Genomic DNA, 22,322 nt, shown 5'->3' on the forward strand with positions numbered 1-22,322 from the left:
GGGAGGGAGGCGGAGAGCGCATGCGCAGGGGCGCGGCGCGGACTGGCGGCGGGAGGCGCGTGGTGGCTTGGGTTCCTCATGGCGCCGTCCCTTCCCTGGTTGCCCCCAGCCACCGCGATCACGCGGCGCCTTCAGAGGCTGGGGGGAGGGGGAGAGGAGGCAAAATGTTCCGCCGGGGAGCGACGGGAAGGGACAGACGGGAGCCGGGGCTGGCTCAGGCTCAGGGGTCACCGGCCTTTCCCCGCCTCCCGCCCTCCCCTCACGGACCGGCCGACCCCGAGGTGGCAGTGATCCCGGCGGGGAACAAATGCCCGGTTTCGTCCCGCCCTCGGTGCCCTATAAATTAGGACGAAGTCTAGAGGGAAGCAGTCTTACAGGGGATAACAGCTTTTCCTCATCCGCCTTCACCTGCTGCTTGGGTCTCTTAAGGACAAGGAGGAGAATAGGGGTACAGGTGGAGCTTCTACAATAAAATGGATTGTGGCTTGAGAACACGTTAGCCAAAACAGCAGAAAGAAACTCCCTTTCTTTCAGATTACACGGTTGAAGAGGATGCTGAAGCATCTGGTACTACTTATCATTACACAGATCTCTGATTAGATTAATTATTCTCTTCCCAAGAATCACAGAGGTGGAGGGGGATGTCCTGGCCTAACAGTGGAAAGAGCCTGGAAGCCTGGATCAGGGCATAGAGCTGGAGGAATCCTGTCTGGTTATTCCCCTGCTTTGGTGGGTTTTTGGCTGGGGAATGGCAGGCAGCATGCTGGTGTCCCAAGAGCCTGGTCATCTCCCTGCAGAGCAAGCCAGTGTTTACCAGTTGCAGCAACAGCTTTCTGTAAACAATCATAAAGGGTTGCCCTGGTTTAATATCTAAGAACTTTGCTACTCTTGCTAAAACAAACCCTGCAAGATCCTGAGTGACAGGAATTACTTTCCATAGGTGAGGAAAGCACAGAGACAGGGCGATCTAGTGAGGTTCAATACAAAGTTTTTAATGAAGCAGGTAATAGAAGTCCAGTGCTCCCTCCACGCCTGCCACAGACCAGCCCCACAGCTATTTACTAATGCTAAAAATAATAATTTAAAAGCTGTAATGCCACCAGTGATGAAAATAGGCCTGGTGGGAGACAACTGAATTAATTCCTTTTTGATCACATATATCTGTGGTGTTCACTGCCCAGTAAATTTGAAAAAATGTATATCATATTTATTTAGATGTTGGCCGTGAAAGAGTTCTGGACTCTTTCATGGTGTGTTTCTATACTCCCCACAGAGAAAACCAAATCTAAGTTTTGCAGCCTTTTATTTCAGTATCAGCACATGGGAATGCACATATGGTATCTGCAGCTACTAAGGTTTGACGTAACATGCAGGGGCCAGATGTATGCACTGGGTTTTGTTCATAGTCCATCCAAAACTGCTTGTTTCGTTCCTAGCTTTGGCTAATTGTTCTCCCTCCTTCTCAGACTCCTTTTACCTGATAAGAAACATCATTACTGTTTGTATTCTTACAGGAACTAATATCACAAGCTCAAGGGTTTGTGTCACTGAAGGTTGGTGGGGTTTCGTATTGAACTTGGCATCCGTCAGCTCCAGGAATGTCAGAGAATGTAATAAATATTCAAAATAATTTTTTTCTGTTGAAACACTCAACACTGATGGCAATGTGCCAGGTCCCATAAGGGATAAATATCCAAGCAAATTATGTCACTTGAGGGTTTTTTCCCCTTCTGTGCTCTCTCTGCTGTTGGTTATTATTATCACTGTTAGATTAGATAGAGCAAGAATGCAGTAATGGTTTTAAACTAAAGGAGGGTAGATTCGGACTGGATGTAAGGAATACATTTTTTTACAATGAGGGTTGTGAAACACCGGAACAGGTTGCCTGGAGAGGTGGTCAATGCCCCATCCCTGGAAACGTTCAAGGTCAGGTTGGATGGGGCTCTGAGCAACCTGACCTAGTTGAAGATGTACCTGCTCACTGTGTTGGGGTTGGACTAGGTGGCCTTTAAAAGTCCCTTCCAACCCAAACCCTTTTATGATTCTGTGATTCTGAGAAGAATGGATGAGGACAATGTCAACTCGGAACACAAATGGGTGATCTGGAAGCACTGTAATGGCAGTATCTTGCTTAGCTTTGCTCTCCTCAGAGCTGGAGTGGAGGAGAGAGCAGGGAGGTAAGGTCAAGTCGCTGTTGATGGTTGAGAGAAAAGGAAAGGATTGAACACTGGAGAAAGAGGGAAGACGACTCCTTGGTTCTAGAGAGGAAAGGACCACCACATTAGTATCCTGCCCATGCACCTCAATGGTTTATAGTAGCCCTGTTTCTTGTCAATGGTGTAGGCCCTGAATCTGTTTTCTGTTCTGTGGGGTTTTTTTTTCTCCCTCAGAATACCAGATCGTATTCAGCTCTCAATACCTTACTCTTCAGGTGTTCTGGGGGTAGATCTAAGGGTTTAACTAGAGCTCTTTGGTCAACCATTCCACTGACTAGGACACTATGTTGAAATATTTGAAACAGCAGAAGTATTGTAAACATTTCTGAATGAAATGGTTTGTAAGAAGGGATTTTGAGGAGGGGACAAGTGGCTTGTGGAAAGAAACAGGGAACTGTTTTAAACATAGAAGTGTGAAAGACTTTTAATAAAGGTTTAAACATGCTTGACTTGTGGCTCCCTGCAGGACAGTCAGCAGCCATACAAAGAGCTTATAGGATGATAGTAAACTTCCCTACCTTCCACATGAAAGGCCTTGGTCTGCTTTCTCTAATATAAACAGGTAGAATAAAAGCAACCGGTCTCATGAATATAGTCTGTCCTATGCATTACTCACCTTAGTCTGAGGATTAGTAAAAACCAGAACACATAAAACAGTTCTTAATGATGTAGCATAATGTGCCATGGGAAGGCATTGAGGTAGGAACTGGTAGGGGAGGTTTATGAATAGAATAGAATAGAATAGAATATGCATCATTTCCACAGCTCTTGCACAGGACTAGAGGGCTCTTAGCACTGTAAAGGTCTGATCCCATATTTAAAAGTGTAAAGCTACACACCATTCTGAAAAACATGCAGTAAGACAGTCTCTGCAGTAAAAAAGGCTCCAAAAGACAAATTGACAAAGACAGATGTTGGAAGCATGTCTAAATGAAGTTGTTTGCAAGAAGATATTTGGAGGAAGGAGCAAATGGCTGGTAAAAAAGAACCAGAGAACAAATTCATGTGTCACTGGGCTTGCTCCCATTCAAATAGCTGTGAGCCTTGATGCAGCTGAAGAAAGTTGATTTAACAGTGACAAATAGCCAGAGAGCTCCCTCCCAGCCACATCCCTCTGTTCTGTGACTCAGTCCTCATGTCGCAGCACAGGAAAGGAAAGAGCATGACCTATCTCCAGCTTTATATTCCACTGCAGATCTGTCTATGAAGTGGTATTCTCTAAGGTTGCTGCCTCTTTTGCATATCCAGAATGCTCTAACACAGCTAACAAAGAGTAGAGAATGTGTCTTAAAAAATCAAGAAGGTGGCAAAAGTCCTAACCTGTAGCCTAATTCTTCCTCACATTATTCCAGTGCCTTCCCTGACCTTCTGGGAACTTACCCTGTCTGCACCAGGAGAAGAATAAGGGTGCTGTCTTCTGGAACTGCATTTCCTGTTTGGAGAAGGAGCTCCAGGTCTCCCTGAAGCCACAAGCATTTCATGGGTAGAAGGAACAAAAGATAAGCTGGTGATTTCTTCAGAATAAATAACAACTGGATGTCCTTGTATTACTGCAGAAATCAGTCATAAGCCAGAAGACAGCTGAAGTCCTTAGCCATGAGCATGGTTACACCCTTTGTCAACATTAACAATGGAGAGTTAATGGAGACTGAGCCATGCTGGAGGCTGTTGAAAACCTGATTTGATAGCCAGTCATTTAGGTGGCATGCAGATAGCCTGCAGCTCAGAGTTTATGGATTAGTGTTCATGGCAAATGATGTCAAAAGCCTTCTGGCACATTCACAGATTTTGGCACCATTAAGTATATTACCATCAGCTTGTTGGAGTGCTGATGGTCCACATAATACAGAGTATGTAATAACCCTGTGCTGCAAGTCTGAAACTGGGAGTCTTTCAGATCATAAGAGACTTTGGCCAGGGAGGGGGGGGTAAAGCTTTAGGGAGGAATGATTATTCTTCCTTCACTGAAGAATGAGGAAAATAAGCTCTTCAGCTGAATAGCATCACTCTCCTAGAAGGTCTGGGCATAGCAATAACTTCTGTTAGCAGTGGTAGTGCTAAAATACAGTGAGCATACACACAGCAGAGGGCAATCACAGCTTCATTGTTGTAAAGACTCAACATCCCACCCAGAAAAGCTTGTCTGGACAGTGGCGGAGCATTAAAATGAGGCCTTGATGTTAGCTACTATTGAGAAGTCATTGGGGGGAGCTCAAGACCCACGAGGAATAATTTTTCTTCAAGATCTTGAATAAATAGTGAGAAACCATTGTGCTCCTTTTTAAAGGGCTTCAGAAACAAGGTGGTTAAAAAAAAATAATCAAAGTGGAAGAACTAGGACCTGCATCTCTCAGTGATGTACACAAGTATTTTTTCTGTGCAACACCCATGCTTGCAAAGTCGTAAAAGACGGAGTGGGTCCTTTAAGTTCACTTTCCTGGTTTTGCAAACCATCTGCTAGTTTGTGCCTGCAAACGAGAGAGGGCTGTATATCTGCTTTTCTGCAGATGTAATGTTGGTGGTCGTCTGTTTCAAAATTTGTCCCTGAGAGTCTGCTGAATGTGTCTCATCTAATCTTATCCATCACACTTTAAAGTGTATGGTTAGTGTCCCTTGAACAGTGTTTAATTTTGATTAATATCGTTATTATAAAGTGCTAAGGTGAATATGAGGTTTTCTGAATGCATCATAATTAGACTGCCAGCATTTAGATACGGGGAATGTCTCCTCCCTTAGGTGAGGGTGCAACGTTTGTTCATGATGTTACATATATTTTACAATAAACCGTAGTATAGAGAGTGCCAGGTCTTCTTCCTCAGGTGGCTGCAGTGAGAGGGAAAGCAATGATGCTCTCAGGCTCCAAGAATTCATGCAGACCAGGGTCTTCCTTTGCCCAGATGAAGCTTTAATGAAGTCAGAGAGACTCAGGCTGGATCTAAACCTGCAGAATAATGGCCTCCACAGTTCAATTGTGTTAAGTGCTGCCAGCCAGAATCTTTTCTACAGCTGACAGAAAGTGTTGGTGCTTAGCTGCTTTACAGGATGAGCCCTTTATTTGTCTGCTTTAACAAACGGCATGGTGTCTGTCTCCCATGCACCGAAGTCACCTTTCCATGCTAAGTTTCTTATGAGGGCTTTTTAAAAGAAAAAGGAAAAGAAAAGAAATGTAGAGATAAAGGATAAAAAAGTCTTTAATCTTTTAGAAATATGAGACTTTGGCTGTATTTCTAAGCAAAATCAGTTCCTTTAAGCAGTCATATGCTGCACATTTCCCAGGAGAGTATTTTAATGAAGGTTGGGTTTTTTTAAATTCTAGTCAGCTTTAGGAAGACAACCCTTTTGCACTTGTTATGCAGGGGTCTTAGACTGGGTTCTACTCCCCTTTGCATTCTTCACTTCCAGTGAAATTCCTAGTGTCTTGATCTGTCCACTGTGACCCTGCTGTTCTCCACTTGAGAGAGAGACGGTCAGAAGCATCACAGGTTAATATTTCAGAACAGGGAATATTCAAATGTTTCCTACAGTTTCTTTAGCTAGACCAATTTATTTTATCCTGCAGCTGCACAGGAATGCTCAGCAGGGAGGTCAGATAATAAATTCAAAAGCACAGATCTTACATTGCCTTTTGTCATAGATTTATTATCAAGTGTGTCTCTTAAAGTCTATTTACATGGTTTTCCTTTAGGTAATTAAATACTTTGCTGAACAGAGCAGGGATTCTCCCAGTTTTTCACCCCTGGGGTAGCTGAATCAGAGAGAGATCTTTCTGTGCATCTAGACTCCCACCCAGTTTGTAGTTGCCCTCTTAGTTTTTTCTTCCATTCTGCAGATAAGCAGGCTGGACATCTTTGAATCCTTGGCGTTGAGAGCTCTGCCCTTTGTGCCTTATGATTCACACATACTGCGCTCTCTGCTGATCAGAATAGTGTTGCTAACTGCATATGTCATAGAAGCCATCCTTTTAGGATTTTCACTGCTTCGGTGGAGTGAGTTGATTCTTAACAGTGGCCGATGCTGATGAGGATAAGCTGTTGGCTGAATTTCTGGATCCATTCAAGGTTTTGCATCTGCTAAGTAAGGTGGTTCCTTCAATAAAAACAGGCCCGCCCAAGAGGCTCATAATATTTCCTGCTCCTGGGTGGTGATCTGAAGGTGCAATCTTTCTTGTGGTTTTTGGTGCTTCCAGGCCTGGCTGCGACCCAGAAAGATGCAGGAAGCACAAGAGAAGGTATTGTGGAAAGGAGAAAACATAACAGACCTGCATTTTCTAAAGGTTTAGAGATGGATGAAGCTAAAATTTCAGGGAAGGATCAAATAAACCCGTATTTGTGCTGGTATAGATTTCATGGCCTTGCTAGATAACAGCATAACCCAGACACAAACCCAGGCTATTGTTAAATCTTGGCATTTCAAGACACGTCTCTCAATTTTTGTGTTTTGCTTAAAACAGTGATGGGGAGAGAAACTCTGCCTTCTTTTTCAGCTTCTGTTGCAAACAATGGTTTGGAAACAGGTCTGACAGTCTCAAGTATCAGGCTGACTGTGCAAAGAACTAAACACTTCTTAATGGCACAATTTTAGAGCCAATCTAATGATTTTTGTATACTTTTGTGGCAAGACTCAACAGCGGGCTCTTTAGAGATGTCGTCTGATTGACTCTTGATTCAGTTTGCAGGTGGTCCCTGTTTTTCTAGCAGGTTAACCCAGAAAACAGAATGACACATTCCCAAACACTGGTGTTTGATCAGGTCTGAACATAGTCTTTTGGAGTATCTGAAATGTTTTTGTTCTGCAGCTACAGCACCAGCAGGGTGCTGCTTTAAAATCCTAATGCCTGTGCGCTCCCTGGAGTCCCTGTGTTCAGAGGTACCTTACATTGCCAAGACAATATTCACGGTATGTCTAGCTAATTTTAAATTGTTGACTTTATCATTGGTGAATCTGTGAAGGAAGGTCTTAGTACTGTTCAGTGAAGGCCTAAAATCCAAATCAAAGCAAATGCATTTATTGATTTTAATTAACTGAGCCCGAAGTGATAGTAGCTCAGAGTAAGAATTGCTGAAGTGCTGTCGTTGGCCTTGAAGTTTCCCAAGGCTGTCTTGTGTTTGTCCTTCTCTTCTGCAGTAATCCACAAAGATCCCTGTCTCCTGGAATGTCAACACTTAGCACTGTAGTCAAAAAGAAGAGTAGGATGACAGAAGTTACTTCTTCCCAGCCCGCCGTTCTCTCCTGAGGTGGTGCTGCTTGCAGCCAGCTCTATTTGATGCAGATAACATGGCATCTGTGTAGATGTACATCTTTGCAGATAGCATGGTCTTTGGTCTTACCAATCTTGCATGTCCTTGTTTTTTGCCCATGTAAGCATTTTGTCACAGGAGGATGTGGTGGATGGGGGTGAGGGTAGTGGGAGGGACAAAGCAAAGAGACTATAGCAACTAGTTATTTAACTTAAGTAATTGGGTTTGGAGCTCTGCTTGGAGAGGAGGGACAGCCAGGCTAAGGCGTGGAGCTGCTAGCACTTCTGTGCTCCCTACTTGATTTTTCAATTGCTTTTGCTCTCCCTTGTATGGAATCCATTTTGTTATTTTGAGTTCACTCTGGCTAAAGTGTTTTACGTAGTACCTTGAATGTTACTGAGTCATTGATAAGTACTAACAAACCATCTGCTTATCTCAATTTGAGCCAGAGGATAGGCTGCAAAGCATGGCAGGGCTTGGGGTTTTTTTTTTCTCCTTTTAATATGTCAGAGAAAAATGCAGCAGAGGGCACTGTGTTGTTAGGTTTCAGGGGAACATTTACTGAATTGCACTGGGTGGCTGGGAGTAGCCTCCTTCTGAACGTCTGTACAACTAAATAACAGAATATTAAAAGCACTTCCTCTGAACATGAGGGTTTTAGGGTTAGAAAACAGTCTTTTTTTTTATGCTGTAAGGACTTGGCAATTTTAATTTTTAGAGCACCTGGGAAGTGCTAGCGTCAGGATCTTTATTATATATAGGATCTGAAAGACAGCCTCATTAAAGGAGCAGCACAGAACACAGATGACATCAAGTAGGCAGGCTACCTACAATAATGTCATGTTTTGTCATCTGTAATAGATACTTCTTCCAAACCTTTGGGATTCCCACAGCACTTGGCAAATTAAATATCTGAATGTTGTTAAAGGGAAGCTTGTTCAAGGAGACTGGGCAGCTGCGAACTGGGACATGGATGCCATTGCAGGAAGAGATAGGGTGCTGAAATTTTGTTTGAGGAGAGTGAGTCCCCATTCACACAAAGCATGTCATGGGACATTTTTAAGTGTCTCTTCAATAAATATGGACTTATTTAAGGCATGATTGGAGAGAGCTGGATACAGTAAATAACATGCCGTGTTTTCACAGCACTGAGCTCTGCCACATGGCTCATCATACAGCAAGCACTGTGCAACCCCCTTTACCTTCGACTAATGGCTGAAAGTGAATCTGATGCATCTGGATAGGTATGATTTTAAGAAGCCCTGTTTTTTCAGACTGGAGGCTGGCAGTGCAAAGCCATGTCCCCATGCTTGCCTTTGCTGTTAAGATAATGTTGAAGATAATGTTAAGATAATTAATTCTAGATGCTTCAGGTCAGTGGTGAAGGTTTCTCTGGCAGACAGGGACTCTGCTGGGATAAATACTGTGATTTCCTGAGCTTCCTCTGGAGCAGGGTTTTGGTCTCACAGATTACACCCACACACAGTGAAGCATAAGCCCACAAAAGAGGCTCATGAGGTTGACTAGATTGTTCTTACGCTTGAAGTTAAGCATGTGCTTAGTTACGTCCTAATAGGTTATATTTTATTTAATTTGTAAAGCTAGATTACTGGAAGAGGAAAGAGACCTGAGGAGGAGCATGGCCTTCTCTGACACCATCCTGTCAAAGGACTGCCAACATGGCAGGGTGTGCTAAGGCTGAGGAGCAGGTAGAACCCTGGAGAATGCAGCTTGATCTCATGGGATCAAGGTGTTCAGTCTGTCCTGTTTTGGGTCAAAATCAGGATGTACCATTTCAATGTAAGTTCATGACCTTTCCTATGGGCTGTCAAGGGATATGGGAAGTGGAGAAGCAGCTATAAAAATGCACAGCGTTAAATTCTCCAAAAATTGTATGAGGAATAAAAGGAATGAGTGGAAAGCCTTCCCCTCTCCCCATCACATAAATGATGTTCTTATCCTAGTAATGGTGACAGGAGGTGGTCAGATGGCATTATTTAGCTGAATGGCCTCTGTCTCCTTGTGTGCTCAGATAAAGTTCAAAATGACCTTTAAAAAAATCCATTTTTAAAGATCCTTTTTACTTCAGAAAGGTCCGACTTTAGTAGCTTAAATTTAATTTTGTTCTTGAGGGAACTGGCTGTGGGGAAGGAAGGCAGCGCTAGAGATGCTCACAGTAAACTAATAGAAGGTAAAATGTCATTTTAAAAAAGTGAGTGGAAAGCATGTGTCATTGCGAAGAGGAAATTAATGAATTCTCTTCCCCTAATTCCTTTTCTCAGGTTTGATTTCTGATGTCTTCTTCTGACTGCCACTGCCTCTGCTCATGTTAACACAAACTTATTAGCTGGCTCATTGGTTAGACTGAACACAAAGCCACAAGAACAGGGACGCTGTAGTGGTCAGCTGCACACACTTGCAGGCATAGTCATGGTAACACAAGCATCTCCAGCTCTAGAAACACACAGCTCACAGGAGAATCCCCATTGTTCCTTGGTAAGCACAGACTGTGGGTTTTTCTCCTGTAAATCTCCACCAACAGAAGGCTAAATTTACTGCAAGCACTTCACAGCTGTACCCTGTAAGGAACAACAGTGACATATAAGTACCAGCAGACATGTTGTACAAGGCCAGGGACTTCATCACTTCTTAAGAAGCAGTAATTGCTCTTCTTAGTTCTCATGTTAAGGAAATTGGTCTTCAGGTTAGTATTGATGCAAGGTGAGGAGACATTGCAGGGAAACCCTTGCTGGGACTGACTGGATGAGGCATTCTGGCACTGGCCTGTTGCACAGGAGTGGAGCCACCTGTTTGAAACTAGGTTGGTCTGTGCTTTCATGGAAATTTGATTTTGAGCTCCTTTCAGTGTTTGTTGCTCTTATGTAGAACACAGATAATAGTTGTGCCAGTTTGCCCCAGTAAGAATTATAAAATGCATCATTGTGGCAGCTGGTAAGCAACCAAAGGAGTGGGCAAACATCTGTTGCAATCAATGGAAGAAAAAGGCCATCTAAGTCATTGGAGTGAGCAAAAAAATCCCCTCGAATTATCATTACTGTCCATAGAAAAACATCCTTTCTTTGTCTCATGCTTCGTCTTGCAGCTTGGAGGATCCTGGCTGGATGCTGGAGACAGCTGAATACCTTTGTTCTTCAAATTTGGGATTTCTCATAAAATGTATCCACTGGCCAAACCTCCTTTCCCCACAACACATGGACTGAGCATTTCTAATGTCAACCAAAGACTATTCGCTATGCCTCACAGGACACTTTTATTTTCTTGCACCTGAAGTATTCAGCTGCCTGAAGTGAAGCTGGAATTAGCTGGCCTGGCAGCTTTAGTTTGGCTTGTCCTTTGGTTAAGCTACTGACAAGCTAATTCACACTGCTTTGTTGTCCCTGGAGATCCTCTCCTGGGCTTGTTGGGAAAAATAAAAGAGATCGGGCTGGGGATGGACAGCAAAGACTACCCATGTATAAGAACAAGACAGGCCAATATGGGAGGGTTGTGCAATTTTGGCTGGGTCTTCTGCTGCCCTGGGATGGAGGCATAAGCAGCTCACTGTGGACTGATGGCTACATGCTGCTTTGGATGAATTCTTGCACATAGGCCCCTCTCTGTCTGGACCTCACTGCAGGATGATGCCTGATGGCTTGGCTGTATTGTCAAGGTAGCAGCCTGGCCCCTTCTCTCAGCCCTGGTGTGTCTCAGAGATAATGTCCAACAGGAGATCCAATTAGAAGCTTGACTGGCTAACCAGAAACAGCAACTGGAGGCTGAAGTTGGTGTGCCTGCTGTGGATAAAATAGAAAACTCTACCTGCAAATCCATCTAAAGACTTCTGTTGGAAATTATTGTATCTTGCTTCTTTATTGCTAAGGAATAGCCTATCTGCTTCTAGGCCTCTGATGCAACAACTCATTCACAGGAGTCCTGTAACTCTTCATTTTTTCTCTTCCTGCCACACAGTAGATCTCCCTCTAATAGTAGTTTGTGTTGGAGCTGATACTCTGCTGAGCCTTTGTTATTCCAAAAAAAAAAGGAATTCAAATATAATCCCATCAGCCTCTCTCTGGAGGAAGAACGTGGACCTCGATGTACCGCCTTCCTGGGAACATCTGCAAGCTCAACTTTTTTTTGTATTATGTAGCTGAGAGTCTGGGATGTCTGAATGACCCCAGGCAGATAGTCAAAGATGACTTTAAAGGCTGGATAATGTATTTCACAACTGTATAATCCTGCAGTAGCCTGGGGGTTTAGAGTTGTTATGTACTGTTTTTGATGTAGAGCTTATTTTAGGTTTTATGAAAAGATGTTGCTTTCTTAACTAGCACTGCAGTAGCTTACGAGCTGTTCTGTAGAGAACCCATTTGCTTTAGGCTCTGTGCATACAAACCAGTATTTTTTGGGGGGCTATGTTCAGACATGCACATGGGTGGAGGCATGCTGGCCTGTGGACGTAAATGCACCCCTGTATATACATGCAGTTACTATATGGAAACCGCCACACGAAGAAAGATCTATATCTTCTAATGCCAAATTTATGTATATGCACAAACACGTGCTCATACATGCAGAGAGAGAACTGCCTGTCCTCAGACATATACACAGAGGCATGTGTCTATACAGAGATGTGCAGAAACTAAGTCATAAATGTACTTCAATTACAAGGCATCTTTATGTAATATCTGTTCAGGTAATGGTTGTGCACGTATTACTGCCTGCATCCTGACTCTACTCAAACCCCTCTCAAGTGATAGTTTCACCTTAGCCTCAGAATACATGGACTAGTGATGAAATCTAGAGAAAAAACATGGGGCCATAACAAAAGAGAACATTGTAGGAGTCCATTTTGAGCTATTTTCCCTTCCTTTTCCCCCAAACCCTTCTAGTCTAGTCATAAAAGGTGCTGCTTCTGTTTTTCTCCTCCAAAATCTTTCCTTAAAACTTTAATAAGTAATCAGGTGTGATCAATGCCAGCCACTACTCTGCTGCTCCTCTGCTTGCTGTTCTAGTGCAGAGCGATTCTGTAAAAATGATGTCCTGGGGATTCTGCATTGATTTATTCTCAGCTGATCTGAAACTTCAGCCATTTTCCTTCTTGCATTGTCCCTGCTAGAGCCTATTCTGGATGCTGCGAAGGCAACTGCTGGTGTATGATCTGGGATCTGAAGCCTGAGGCAGCCTCTCTGGTGGCATGGGTGCAGGAGGGCAGAAGCGGCTCAGGCACAGGCAGGGAGCAGAGAGGGAGACTCAAAGGGGGGCACTTAGATGTTCTCTTTTTTGCATCTATTTGCAAGCCATGAGTAAAAAGGCATCATATGTTTTCCTGCCGTCAGAGCTCACAAGGGAAGCGGTATGAAATAAGGAGTGAATTAGAAAGGCAAAGGTCTCTTCACATATCCTTAGTAAGCACAGGAATTTCACCAGTGGAATATGAGAGGCAGAGCACAAGTGTGGCTGTACAATGTCATATCAAATAACCGTCTAACCCGGGTCTCTGGTTCTGGCCAGTAATGGGGGGGTCTGGAAAGAAAGAATAAGGAAGAGGTCGGATGGATAGAGTGGTCCTGTTCTGCTGTTCTCCCCAGGAGCTGACAAGCTGTAGTTCAAGGGGCAGTCTTGGAGCTAGCGTATGTGCTAATGGAGGAATTTTGCAAACAAGCTGGGTTTGCTGCCCTGGTGTGAAGCTAGAACAAAACAAAGAGAGCTCAGGGCAGAGACTCACAGCAGCGCTATGGAGGCCAAAGCAGCAAGTTCGGACTACGATCTTCCCTGTGCTGCAAACACAGATTATAATAGTATGTGATGAAGTATGTCAGTCTCTCAAACAGGAAGCTCGGGAGAAATCAGCGCAGTTGCACTGACCTTGCTCTTTTCCTGATTTAGAGAAATGAAACTCAGGGACTGAGACCTATGCTCATGGTGCCAGTGTTGACTCTCTCTTCTTTCTAGCTGAGACAGACAAAAGAAAGGAGGGTTTGGATTTGATGAAAAAGCAGCAGAACTCTGGCAACGGTGCCAACTCTCCCCCTGCCAAATCAAAGGGGTTTGGGTTAAAGCCTTGACATCAGGGCTCTATAAGATACATAGGATCACGAGATATGTAAGGTTAACAGAAGGTTAAAGCCCCAAGTATCAGAATGCCTGTGTTTTCAGCACATCTGTGTTTTCAGTCTGGACTAAGTGCTATGGCACCCTTTGATACAGGAGTCACCTTACAGCCTGCCTGTAGCTGTAACCAACAGAGGCTGCTTCTCTTTGCTCCCTCTCTCTTCCCTTTTGTACATAGCCCATTGCATCACTGGAGTAGAATGAGGATAGGGAAACCCTCCGACCCCAGTGTGCAGCCTCTGTGCATCTGGGAGAATAAAATCTGCTTCTCGCCTCAAGCAATTATAAGTGATAGCTGTTTTGCTATTCAAGGATCGTGATTTCAACACTCAAGGGGTTAATGCACCAGGGAGGCAGCTGATGCTTTCATGCCGGTATGCTGTATCAAACAGCACAGTTTCCAGGAAGATGAATATCCGTAACCAAGTAGCACAGCAGAGCCCAAAGCCTGTTCAAAAGAATTCTTTTTGATGATCTGGTTTTATTACTTTCAATGAACTGGAGTCTCCAAGGTACCAGTGAATAAGGGATGCTGTAAAGCAGCATCTTGTATACATGTTTCAAGCTGCATCTGCTGGTGCTAAAAAGGATGAAAGAGAAACTGCTTAGCAATGACCCTAGGGCCTAAACCCAGCTCAAGCTTGCACGGGGCATTTGCTGAGACAAAAAGAAGATCTTAACCATTTGCACTGGGACATGACAACCGGGACGCAGCCTACATCATTCACTTTCCCCTCTGGGAAAACTAATCCATTTCCAGGACAGAGCATGTGGCATGTGCTATATGTTTCATAAAACCTCTTTGCCAACTGGGAGAAAAAAAAGAAATGCCAAATCAGGAACAGGGAGATGTGAATTATGGGGCTCTGTGCTATCTGGAGAATCTATGTGATTTAATAATATACTATATGAGACACTACACTAGTCAGAAACCCTCTTAAATTCACCATTCTTATTTTGTCTCTACATAATATGTGGATTTGGATGTAAAACACAGTTTGGACCATGAGTACATGGACCTACCTGGGAATGGGGTTCAACATGACCCCCACCAGACAAGTGAAGGGAGTCAAAAAAGAGTGAAACCTGATCAAAATCAGCAGAAGGAGCACCCAGTCATGGTTTCTTCTTTAGGCACTATCTTGCTATTCCTGTAACAGCACTAAGGAGGAATTTTATAACTGTAGTCTGGAGCTCAACTTCTAAATGGACAGGGGCTGAACTGTGCAGAAGCCCAGACTGTTTGAAAGCCCTCATATCATTAAAGGATGTCAGCTAGTGCCCTTTCTTCCTAAGCTGTGCATATACCATTATAACAATATTAGCCTGTGCGTTGCCTCTCAGTGCTTTTGCTTTGGAATTCAAATCATGTGTATGTTTTATAAAAGGCTCTCTAGTGTGAGCCTCAGAAATACATATGCACTCTCCAACTGTGTGGGTTTTCTCTTGCCTGCCTAGTGTACAAATTACTCATTGTAACATGATAAATGAATGGGACTGTGTAACCTTCTTTATAGTTTACACTTTTTATAGTGCTTTGCCACCATATGTTATAAATTCATGAAGCAGTTGTAGCGTGTAACAGGTTTTTCTGTTTGTTTATTTAGTTATTTGCTAATTCTTACAGCTGTATATACATATATGGATGTGTGTGTAAATATATATAGATATTTTTCTGGTGGACTGAAGGCTAGCAGAAAAGATCAGCTGCATCTGGGGAGACTTGAGGGGCAGAAAACAAGAAGGATGAAAATATTGCCTTGATATCTGGTGAGAAGTGAGGAGATTGAATACAAAGTCACTTCACAGGGAAAATTCACATTTCATGGTCTGCAACACTTGGGGCAATTTCTGCTAAAATCAACTATATTGTACAGTCAAGGAAATACAGAATATAAAATTGCATTGTGAAAAGCCTGGGGAATCTTCATGTGATCCTGTAGCTTGCAAGCAGGGAAGAGAAGTTGTAAGCCAAGGAATGAGGAAAAACACAGCTTTTAATAAAATTCTGGGATTTCTGATAAGCATTGTCATGGGATCCTACATGCTGCTCCTCCTGAGGAGTGCGAGTTGTGGGGAAGCAGCTAAAAGGAGTGGCTGATGAGCAGAGCACCTGGATTCCCAGGTGTAGATGTGAAGACATCTTCTGTTTCAACCTGCAGTGCAGTAGGCTACCCTAAATCACCCATATAGCTCAATAAACCTCTGCGTGCTGCCATTACAGGAGGAGCAAACCTAGCTGGCCCTTTGTGTGTGTAGGGGTGTGTTGGGAAAGGACTATTTGTGAAGTGGGCTTTCTTCTTGCCCATTATTCTGTTCCTCTTCATTCTCCCGTGTGACTTCTCTGCAAGTACTGTTTGGTTAGGCCTATCTGTTTGATTCATCAATTGTGAATAGGGAATTATATTCACTGAGTACCCAGACAGGTTGATTTAATTTCCCCACGTTTCCTGGTGGGAAATCAAGCTGGTGTTTTAGTAGAAATCCCTAGACATTAAGCCCGCTTGCAGTCAAGGCCTGACAGAAGGAATACATATAACTGCCTATATATCTATATATGTGTAAGCATGCTTTTTTTTTCATATACACAAGCACAGCTACATCCATAGGTGTGTATATGTGTGACCATGTGTATTTATTCTGTGCCTGGCCAGTTTCAGCATCTTTCTTAGCAATTCCACTAGCATTCCCATGTGTCTCACTGTTCAACAGCACTGGACAGGACGTGTTTACACTTTATTTAAGAAACACTGTAAAAACAAGAGCATCTTAATCATCATTAACCATGGTAGCTGCAATTTAAATATCTAAGCTCTTGGAATCTCATTCATCATAAATATCCTATGTGTCTCTAAGAGGAGGACTTAGGGAAACATTGCTAGTTCTATCTGAGGGAGATTATTAAGAGGACTTATAGCATAAGTAAACTGGAATAATGTCTATAATGATGGATCTGGTGCTTCTAATAAGAATAGTTCCTAGTATTTGTATGTCTTACTTTACCTATATCATATATATTTCCCATTTAGAAAGCAACTTTAAGGTAGGACTTACTCTTTAAAGCCATAAGTTGATCTGAGGAGGGCAGAGGTCAAACAAAATGTATGATAGAGGCTGTCATAAAATAACAACAATAATTCACAACATACTTTCTCTGGCCACACCAGATCAACTATGGGACCCTTTTGTCTGGTAGCAGTTACAACACAGCTGATGATTCAGAGAAAGAAGATGAGCTTAATTAGTGGTTTCATTAAGCCAATTTTCTAATAGCTCAGACCAAAGGAAAATTCTTTGCTCTCCTAGAAGGATAAATTATGATGAGTATTTTCCCATCAGGCTGTTTCATTTACCTACTGATGTTATGTTTGTGTATATGTTCTGGAAGAAAGCTAAACTTAAACTCTGATCCAATACTAGTGAATTTGACAGATGGAAGATTTATACCCTGTCTTGGAGTGCAAACTTGGCTTCACTGTTGCACTGACAAGCTGAAGAGATGTCTCCATAGGTCTAATAAGAACCATACTTTATCCAAAAAGTATGATTTCCAGCCTGTGATTTTACACCAGACATGCCAGGTACTCAGCCTCTCCTGGAAGTCAGACCACTTCATTAGGCTCCTAAGCAAGGTTTTAGAGGGCTTGCTTGAGCCTTCTGCTATTGAAATAGAGAAATACAAATTTTCTTATTTGCCTGCATAAGGCTTTAAATGAAAAAAATGTTCACCATAAGCTGCAGACATACAAGCTGTGGATATTAGCTTCATCAAGACAATGCAGGCCAGGAACACCTCATTCACTGCAGATGCTCCTATAAGTGTGAATAAACTACACTCAACATACAGATAACTGCATCTCCAGAGAAGTTGAAGTTTACATGCTGTGCTGCAGTATGGAGTTAGGAAATGGACAGGAACAGTTGGGAATTTTTAAAAAGAAACATGCAATACTGGTTTAGCCATCTGGAGAAGCAACCCTTGTTCATATTATGCAAATGCTTTGCAAGTTTGGGTTGGTTTTTTTTTTGGTAGGCAATTGGGAATGATATGGAGGAACTCTAGCTCATAAAGTTAACATAGCAGCTCGTTGGCTTGCACTTCACCCAAAACAAAAGCAAATTACTTGTTTGCTCTATAAAGGGTCACAGTCTCCCAAATATTTTTGGTCAGAGATGTTATCCACCATCAGTGATACAGCACCTGGTCTGTACCAGGGGAAACTGGCATTGAGGTCCTGGGTGAGTGTGTGCATGTGAGTGCATGTGAGTGCAGGAAGAGGGGAGAGAGGAAGGAATTTGCTCTTAAAGAAGCTTAGAGAAAAGGGAGATAAAAAATCAGCTGTCTCATTCCTTTCTCTATGAATTGATTGAGAAAGATTAAACAATTTATTGAATCATTGCCAATCCAACGAAGCATTTACCAGAACAACCCAACGAGATCCTTAGAATAACAATGAAGATTCCTCAGCTCTGATAGGACTTAAAAAGGTCAGGGCTATTCTGAAAAGTGGTCTTGAAGGCAAGATCTGAGTTGTGGTTTTGCCTGAGGAGTGGTGATGGGCACACCTTGTCCTTCCTTATTAGCAACATGAGTGTTTGCAGTGCAGCAGGATTACACAATTGCCTTCTGCTTGGGATGCAATCTGTTGGTGAGACCCATTGGGGGTACAGTTGTTCTGTGATCAGTGAGGTAAGCATTTGGTTATATGGTGGTGGTGTGTTGCAGAGGCTGGTCTGGAACCAGCCCCTCTGGTGGGTGTGTTGGGTTTCTGAGCTGTGGTAAAGAATTTAGCTGGGCAGATTCTCTTTGCACAGGTATCTCTAGTCTTATTTACACCCAGGCTTCATGGGGCCATCTCATCACCCTGCTTGGCTCTGCCTCCGTTTACTCACTGAATGAAGGCAGGGCTTAGCCCTTACTCATCTGCCCCAAGGACATTCACATTCTCTGTCTCTAGACAGCCATTCTTCTAAAGACAACACCTGGCAGCGCTCCTCTTCTTTTCTTTGTTCCTCGTTCTACTTCAGCCAGATCAGGATTTCAAAGTAACATCTTGGAAGCAAGAACAAAATAAAAATGGACATGACTTGCGATATTTGCAGATCTTGGATCTGGATGTGCCAATTGTAATTAATCTAGCCTAAGGTCCTGTTTGAGCCAGAGAATTTCACTTGGTAATTCCTGAAGAATTCCTTTGATTGCTTTCATGTTATTTGACTTCCCCTTTGGCAAATCATGGTCTCCTGTAAGATTCAGTCTCACAATTACCTGAACTCCCACTGTTAAGTACGAAATAGTCCTAACTCCCCTGGAGTCTGTTGAAATCAGCTCCAGGCAAGATCAAGACACGAGCCTATTCTCCCTCCTCCCCACCTCCTTCCCTGCACATCCAGTTTTGTAGTTGTGAAGTCCTGCCTTTAAGAGTCACTGGGTACCACATTTGTACTGCTGTCTGTCCCCCACCAACACTTCCAAGGTGAGCCTGTGTTCAAATGGCAGATCCTGTATCGTAAAATGCCAAGGACGCTGAATGCCAGTATCAGATGAAAGGAAGATGACATTGGTAGTACATGCAAATTCAGCCAGAGACCCACATTCCAAACTGCCATGTAAATCCATACTGACATCTGCAGGCACGTGCCCTTCGTTCAGGATCTTAAATATGTCAGAGAAGGTGGCTGCCAGGCATTGACTTCTGGATCTGATTTACAAGGAAAATTTGCACCGCAGTGGCATAACCTTTTCATTGCCTTTGCTCTGAGCAGAGAAATGAATTGTTTTAGACAACTCAGGTCATGTTTCCAGGACTTCAAGTGATAAACTGAGACACAACTGGCCATCAGCAGAACCACAGTTTCTGCCTGTGCACCTGCTCTTATACCCTCTGTAATGGCAAGAGAAAACAGTGTTGCTTCAGCTCTCAGGTTTGTGTAGTCAACAGAAAGAATCAGGTTGGGCTAGAAAAGTGATGTGGAACTTAAATCTTGGCTTCCCATCAAGGCTGCTCAAGTGATTCAGTGTATGGCTATGGGCACCTGCAGCTCAATAATCAAACTGCTGCAAAACATGTGGACTTGCATCTGGTGGGGCATGGCCATGAGATAGGTTTATTGTGCTCTTCCCATCTGCTGCAGAGGGACATGGTCAGGGTCTGGCCACATCCATCCCTGTGGCCTTGTGTCCATGTGAAGGTTTCTCAAGGTTCCTGACTCCTTCTCTGTGCCAGGGTAGAATAGCTCCGATCACAATAAAGATTAGGAAGGTAAACAGCCTCATGCTGTACCAGGCAGCATCAGTGGCAGGTGGGCTCAGACCTTCTTCCTACCCCTGGGGAGATCTGTGCTATTTATCTCATTCTGAATCTCTGTCTTAATATCTGCAGCTTCTTGTTTCAAATGATTAGTGATCTGATGACTGGCATTAACAGTGATTAACAGAAACTCTGCAGAGGAAGAAGCACTGACTGTGTATACACTATCTGAACCGGGCCAGTCGGTAAGTACTCAAGAGAGATTTATTCTGCATCACTCCCAGCCTTAAAAGAATGATGCTAAACTCTATCCCTGCTTTATGAAGCCTCTTATGGCACCCCACTGCTAGATTCAACAAACCATTTTGCATATATTTACTGTCTTCCTAGCCCATAAAAGCTGGCTTTCCTTTATTAACTACAGTTTACTGCCACTCTCAGCAGAAGCAAATAATAATGGAAATGAAACTATACTCATTTTGAAGATCCCAATATACTTCCAGATGTTGTTCACGTTGGCAGTGTCTTGTCAGACTGTAACTGCATGTATTGTGATTACAGAATGGTTAATCATAGAATCATAGAATTATTGAACGGTTTGGTTTGGAAGGGACCTTAAAGCTCATCTAGTTCCAAACCCCCAGCATGGACAGGAACACCTCCCACTAGACCATGTTGCTCAAAGCCCCATCCAGCCTGGCCTTTAACACTTCCAGGGATGGGGCATCCACAACTTCTCTGGGCAACCTGTTCCAGTGCCTCACCACCCTCATAGTGAAGAATTTCTTCCTTATATTTAATCTAAATCTACCCTCTTTCAGTTTAAAGCCATCACCCCTCATCCTCTCCCTACATGCCCTTGTAAAGAGTCCCTCTCCAGCTTTCTTGTAGGTCCCCTCCAGCCACTGGAAGGCTGCTATTTGGTCTCCCACGATGCCTTCTCTTCTCCAGGCTGAACAACCCCAACTCTCTCAGCCTGTCTTCATAGAAGAAGTGCTACAGTCCTCTGATCATCAACAAATAATAACAAATAAGCGTCCTCCAGATGTTATCACTTCCTCCACCCTGCGTTACCATTGCAATGCATGAATCCTTTGGAGGGTTCCATTGTTTCTGTATCCCTGTCTCCCACAAAGCCTCAGTGCCAGGAAGTGCTGAGCACACAACACTGGTCCTCCCCTCCCTGTAGGAGCTAAGATTACCTGGAAGAGGAGATATGAACAGTTTGTAGGAGCCTGGCTATAGTAGAGGAGAAGGAGTGTGCATCAAAGCAGGCTTGTCATGCCAGTGCTGTGACCATCACTGTGGCTATTCACCTTACTGTGTTCACCTTGGACTGAAGCAGGCTGGATTGTAATGCACTTTCCTCATGTTAAAGTGCTCACATGAAAGTATTTTCAGGCTTTCCCTCTCTATAGATCCATATATTAGTTCACGTCATCAGAATGTGCTCAGCATCATGGGTAACTGACTGTAGAAAGAATACTAGGAAGATGGTTTGCTTAATGCTTTGGTGGCCACTTGACCTTATACATAATCCTCCTATTATTTGAGGATGGTAGATCAGGGCTACAAACATTTGTGACTGCACCTTTCCATAGCAGCCAAAATTATTCTGGAGGGCTAATAGTCAGGATGCAATCTGAACACTTGCAAGTGGCATGTTTCCCGACGCCTGCTGGAGGAAACCTCATGGAATAGGGTCCCCATGAAGGATCATGGCTGGGACGTAGGACAGAGCCAGCTTACCAAGAATCCCTGTACAAGATAAAATGGCCTCGGTGAGCTTTTCCATTATGGATCAGAGTAAGGATTAAGTTCAGCCCCCTGTGCTGAATAAAACATCAATATTCAGTGCCACTTAATATTGTTGTGATGGGTCATGGAGGTGGCTTTCAGTGGGCTCATTGCCCCAGAGAACTACTAAAGAGTCTTCTGTTTCCTTGAGCAGCCTTCTAAGCTTGCTGAAGTTTGCTGGTTGCTTTTTTGCCAAACAGCCTTGAGGGCACGAATATGGGTCATGTCTGTCCCTTTGGTTGGAAGGGTGTTCGCGTTGCTCTGCTTGAAAGCACAGCACACAGTCATTGGCAGCACTTTGAGTAAACCCAACTGCACTGTTTAGTAGTTTAATTATAATCTCTGTGCCTATGGCACCTTCCGTCCAAGAACCACAGAGCTCTTTACAGGCATTAATTCATTCTCAAGGGTAATCTGGTGAGGTAGCTAAAAATCTTATCCATTTTCTAAATGTGTGTAGGGAGTGGGGATGGAAAAGAAAGTAAAGACACAGGGAGGTAAAAGGTACAAATTTCATTCATGCATATGCATATTTATGACTCCAAATGTATAAGTGTCATTTCATAACTAAACTGCACACCGCAACCCAGGTTTAGGCTTGATAGGGATCCCCCACCTCACTATGCTCTATCACTGCAATTTTTTGGCCAAGTTGAGAATCCAGTTGTGTGGGCATTTTCACACATGAAACTGCACAATTGGAAATA

Source organism: Phalacrocorax carbo, chromosome 6, assembly GCF_963921805.1.
Source record: "Phalacrocorax carbo chromosome 6, bPhaCar2.1, whole genome shotgun sequence".
Taxonomy (NCBI): domain Eukaryota; kingdom Metazoa; phylum Chordata; class Aves; order Suliformes; family Phalacrocoracidae; genus Phalacrocorax; species Phalacrocorax carbo.